Source organism: Notamacropus eugenii, chromosome 1 (assembly GCF_028372415.1).
Source record: "Notamacropus eugenii isolate mMacEug1 chromosome 1, mMacEug1.pri_v2, whole genome shotgun sequence".
In the NCBI taxonomy this organism is placed as follows: Eukaryota; Metazoa; Chordata; class Mammalia; order Diprotodontia; family Macropodidae; genus Notamacropus; species Notamacropus eugenii.
In genome coordinates this window covers 254,344,330-254,350,329 of record NC_092872.1, presented here as the reverse complement: position 1 = coordinate 254,350,329, position 6,000 = coordinate 254,344,330, and the positions used below count along the sequence as shown (strand labels likewise).

Genomic DNA, 6,000 nt, shown 5'->3' with positions numbered 1-6,000 from the left:
TCCAAGGAGGAAGACATAAATTCTGTAGTTCTGTAGCCAGAACTCTGGCTACAGTCTCAATCTGAGATCTGTGGCTGTTCTTCAAGCTAGAATGAGGTATGTAATTAGTGGTGGTCTGTGAGAGGGATGGGTTCAGGCTCTGTCTGAGGTGTGTCATTAGTAGATGAGGACATATACCAAGGATGGCCAGAGGGTAAGTGTCATCAAGGACTAATGCTAGAAAAGACACCAACTTGAAAGATCAGGGTAAGAAAAACTAAAGCTTAGTAGACATTCAGGTATGCAAAAATGTTGGGAACACCAAGGAAACAAGCAAGAAATAAAAAAAAAGGATAGATAGTGGGGAGGCCTCCTAGGGTAGGTGGGCAACTACTCAAAGAGGACAGAAAGAAACCAAAGCATGTCAATGTCTATTTTGTTGCCATCCCCTCTCTCAAGAAGAATGTTCTTTAAGGGGGAGAAAGAATAAACATGGTTAAGAAGTCAAATAAGTCCAGTTTAACTTAGGACATAAGAAGGTAGCAGCTTGCTTCTTAAATGTGAGATCAAGTCTGCAAAATCTTAGAGTCTGGACTGTATAATCAACTCCTCTTAGATTGAATCTGGATATCTACTCTGTCCTTAGCTTGACATACACCCACAGGTCATCTAAATTTTGAGTGTTGACCACCAATGACCCTCAACAAAGTGAGCTGGACAAATTACTTCCTTAATCTCATTTGCCTTATGAGCTTTCACGCCAGGTTAAAGTTAGGAACTGATTGCAAAGCAACAAATCTGTACATATTTATTTGATTATCTCTTATTTGATAAACTAATCTAAGTTAATGAACAACTAATTACGTTTGCCTCTAAAGAATGTCTGTTTATTGGCTGGGCATTCCCACCCCTTGATTCTACCAATAATTATAAAAATGTGAAAACCAATTGGGTACTTCTGAGAGCTGCGGGACCATTTGTCAAGACAATGGAAACTTGGGGACTCACCACAACTTCCCTCCTGGCTTGTGTCCTTTTCCTGATCTTCTTGTCTCTATGGAGCCAAGGATTCAAAAAGGGGAAGTTCCCACCAGGTCCTACTCCTCTTCCTTTTATTGGCAATATCCTGCAATTGGATTTTAACAACATTGCTGCATCATTCTCACAGGTAAAGAGGTTAGATTTGGGATTTAGATCCCAACTGCTTGGGTTTGGGGGGAAATTCCAAATGAATAATTGTGTCTTTAGAGTTCTAGGTAATGGATCATTTGAGTTAAGGGTGAGTGATATCTCCACTAGCAGTGATATCAAACATGCATTAGTTGTTTGGTCAAAATTTTTGTAGTAGAAGAAATTCCACAACAAGACCAGATCTTCACCTCTTGTAATGCATCATACCAGTCTCTGTGGATACAAAGGTAAAATAAATCATTCAATTAATGAGAACTTCTTTAGTATCTACTATGTGTCAGTCACTGGGCATGACACAAGGGAGAAACACATGGGATGAAACAATCTCTCCTAGAAAGGAAATAGTGCCTTTCCCCCAGGAACTCACATTCTAATAGAGGGATACAAGAAATTCATAGCTATATAAATAGAAGGTAATTGGAAGACAGGAAAACACTTGTAGTAGGCAGACCCAAAAAAATTTCAAGTAGGAGAGGACCCCTAGGATGGACTTTGAAGGGAATAACAGATTCTGTTTGAAAGAGAGGATGAGAATGCATTCTAGGCATGGGAAACAGTCTGGACAAAATCAAAGAGTTGGGAGATAACATAGCTAGCAAGTGAATTTGGCAAGAATGTAAAGTTTGGGATGAGGGAGTAACACAAAATTAATCTGGACAATTAGGTAGGATTCTGCTGAGGAGGTATTTAAGTACCACATTACGCAGGCAGGACAGAGTCCCCAAAGGCTTTTGAGTAGAGAAATGACATGGACAGAACTGTGCCACAAGAGTATTAAGTTGTTTGACGTTTGGATTATTCATTCATTACAAAGGAGAATTTCTAGAAACAGTAAGTTAAACTTGGAAGCCATTGAAAGAATGGACAAAATATCATTATCTATCTATCTATCTATCTATCTATCTATCTATCTATCTATCTATCTATCTAATCTATCTATCTAATCTATCTATCCATCCATCCATTCATCCATCCATCCATCCATCCATCCATCCATCCATCCATCCATCCATCCATCCATCCATCCATCCATCCATCTATCTATCTATCTATCTATCTATCTATCTATCTATCTATCTATCTATCTATCTATCTATCTATTATGTTCAGTATTCTAGAGATAGCACAGAGTAAGAGATTTAAGCTGAATATCTACCAGAAATGACTTGTGGTCCTTAGGGCAGGCCTTCACAACTTGCAGCCAGCTAAAGGATTTCAGGTGGTTCAGGAAAAATGTAGATGTAAAATGTAAAATCCTCTCCATTTTTTATGGACCATCTGATATCCTTTGGCATACAACCCATGGACCACAAATTATGCAGGCCTGCTTTAGGGCAAATTAAAAAACAAATGGTAATGCAGCATATTTATTGTCAATTCCATTGATAAAAATCACATTTTTTCTGATTCTGAACCGTTGGATAGTGCCCAGGACTTGATCGTCAGATTTTTCTTTTCTAGTCTCCAGTAGGGTTGCTTCTGGGAGGGATGTTGTGGGACATTGGGATGGAAGTAGGAACAGTGATCTGCAGGGTTTAGCCTTCACTTCCAGGAATCTTGGACTTACCTGCTTGCTAATGTCAGTTGGTTTACTTATTGGTGGTGGTGGTGATAAGGAAAGTGGGTCTGTCATCCACAGTGATTGCTCTTCATTGAAAGGATGACTGCTTGGTCTGAATTTATGCCAATTTTTGGGAAATTTTGATAACATCAACAAAAAGATGTTTGGTGAACATCAAGGAAGGGACTCAATGATTACAAAGAGCCACCTTATCTGTATCAAGAACAGACAACGAGAGGTCAACTTCATGTCCTTTGACTGAGATATGAAAGTGATACCACTTCAACTGCACAATTGAGTGAAATATGGAATATAGGAGATTCTTTTGGAATTGAATAAAGGGCAGAAGCCATGTTTGCTACTAGAGTCATAGTTTGAGCTAAAAAATATCTCCATTGTAAATTTGTGTGGGAATGGAGGCCTTGCTTCTTTTTTTAATGTTGAAATCACTGGAAGTACAAAAGCTTGATTTTCATTGTTTTTATTTCTGCATCCAATAATGTGTTCATTCAGCTGATTTTATTGCAACATAAGCTTCATATAAGCACTTTTTTGCCTTGGAATTTTAGATTGACTTAATTAAGAAACGTTTTCAACAAAATGTACAACAAAAGCTGAGTCCTGGCAAACTAGAGTAGGATAGAGCAAACTTTTACATGAAGGACAAGATGGTAAATATTTTAAACTTTGCAGGCCAAAATCAAAATAATGAACATTATGTAGGTACTTATCTAACAAGCACAAAAGTTCACAGATTTTTAGTGATGAAATTTAAATTATAATAATGCTAATTGAATACTTTTTTTGTGGTAGCAGAGAAGAGTCCAAAAAAAGAACACAGGCAAACAGGGAAGTTTTGTTACTATCACATTAAATTGAAAATATGGATCAAACCGTACATAATAGAAGCTCAAATTCACATGCTATTTCCATATCTGTTCTTTGCATATATGTGTCCCATGCTCTGCACCTACTCTCTCAATCTCCACTTGCCCTAGCATACTGGGTCTCCAGGGCTTAGATACCTCTTATTCTCACACATTCTAGCTGCAGCCCTGAGGAGTTGGAGTGAGCTTTTCTAATACTAACAGCTCATGAGCCCTACTGGTGACTTGTCCAATGATTATCAGTTAATATCCTTTTTTTTTTCTAACTATTTCCACTAGGATTCTTCTACCCCAATTTTATCTACATAAAAGGGATATAATTTTGAATCTTTGAGTCTATTTTCAGTAAATTTTCCAACTATTAAGTTCTCCACATGAGAAAAAGCAATGTTGATTCCTCATTTCACTATTTCCCCCTCAATGACCCACAACTCCATAATAATCATCCCACATGCCATTTTCCTGGGTCTTTTCTACAGGGTCAAGCAGTCTAACTTTTCAGGGCGAGATCTTTAGCTTTTCTATTTAAAGGAATTTGGTTTTAAAAGGCATGGTTCTTCTGACTCTATTTCTCCTACACTTAATTCCAAATGCAGCATCACATAGTCTTATGGAAGACACTTTTTTTAATCATCTTCCTCTGCAACCACCCAAATTTACTCCCATATAGGATTTGAGACTTGTGAACTAACCTTTTGACTATGGATCTTAGGAAGCCCTTTACTGAATTTTAAACTTATAAACAAACTTTATCTATTCTGGCTTCCCCTAAATTTATTTCCTGGTGCTAGAGAGGGTATCAAGAATGTTGAAGTCATTTCTTCAGCATTGATACTACTCACTTCCTCTCAGAAAATGATGTCTAGGCTCTTTTTTTGATCATGGTTTTCAGGTATATTAATAATTTTAAAATTATCTCTCCTGGATCCATTTTCCAAGTCAGTTGTTTTTTCAATAAGATACTTCACAATGTCTTCTATTTTATCATTCTTTTGGTTGTATTTTATAATTTCTTGGTTTCTCATAAAGTCATTATCTTCCATCTGCTCCATTCTAATTTTTTTACTTTTATTTATTATTTTAATTGTTTTCAGAGTTCCACAATCACTTCCATACATTTTAGATTTTTTCCCCTCCCTTTCCCTCCTTCCCATCTACCTCCCCACTCTCTCCCCAAGATGGCATACAGTTCTATAGAGGTTCTACACATATATTCTTATTAAATACATTTTCACCTTAGTCATGTTGCATGGAAGAATGAAAATGAATGGGAGAAATTATAAAACAAACCAAAACATAGCACAAAAGAAAATGATCTGCTTCATTCTGCAATTGAATTCCATAGTTCTTTCTCTAGATGTGGAAGGCATTTTGTCTTAAGAGATCATTGAGAATTTCTTAAGTTCTTGCATTGCAATGAAGTACTAAGTCTATCAGAAAAATTCCTCACACCTTGTAGTTGTTGATGTGTACAAAGTTCTCCTGGTTCTGCTCCTTTAACTCAGCATCAGTTCATATAAGTCTTTCCAGACCTCTCTGAAGTCTTCCTGTTCATCATTTCTTATAGCACAATAGTATTCCATTACATTCATATACCACAGTTTATTCAGCTATTCCCCAATTGATGGGCATTCCCTTGATTTCCAGTTTTTGGCCACCACAAAAAGAGCTGCTATAAATATTTTTGTACATGTGAAACCCTTTCCCATTTTGCTGATCTCTTGGGGATACAGTCCTAGAAGCAATATTGCTGGATAAAAGGGTATGCACAGATCAGAGACCCTTTGGGCATAGTTTCAAATTGCTCTCCAGAGTGGTTGGATCTACCAACAGCTCTACCAACAGCTTTACCAATAAAGAATTAGTATTTCAACTCTCCCACATCTTCTCCAACATTTATCATCTTCCTGTTTTGTCATGTTAGCAAATCTGATATGTGTGATGTGTTATCTCAGTTATTTTGATTTTCATCTCTCTAATCAATGGTGATTTAGAACATTTTTCATATTACTATAGATAGCTTTAATTTCTTCCTCTGAAAACTGCCTGTTCATATCCTTTGATCATTTATCAACTGGGGAATGACTTGTATTCTTGTACATTTGACTCAGTTCTTTATATATTTCAGAAATGAGGCCTTTATCACAGACACTAATTGCAAAAATTCTTTCCCAGTTTTCTACTTCCCTCCTAATCTTGATTGCATTGGGTTTGTTTGTGCAAAAATTTTTCAATTTAATGTATTCAAAATTATCCATTTTACACTTCATCATGTTTTCTATCTCTTGTTTAGTCAACAATTCTTCCCTTCTCAATTAATCTGATAAATACACTATTCCTTTCTCCACTAATTTCTTCAGAGTATCAATCTTTGTACCTAGA

At 36.5% G+C, this 6,000-nt stretch overlaps 1 pseudogene; it reads left to right on the top strand.

Moving 5' to 3' along the window:
* Positions 1-927: 927 nt before the first annotated feature.
* LOC140517387 (cytochrome P450 2C44-like) overlaps positions 928-6,000 on the top strand; it is a 43,418-nt pseudogene continuing 38,345 nt past the window's right edge.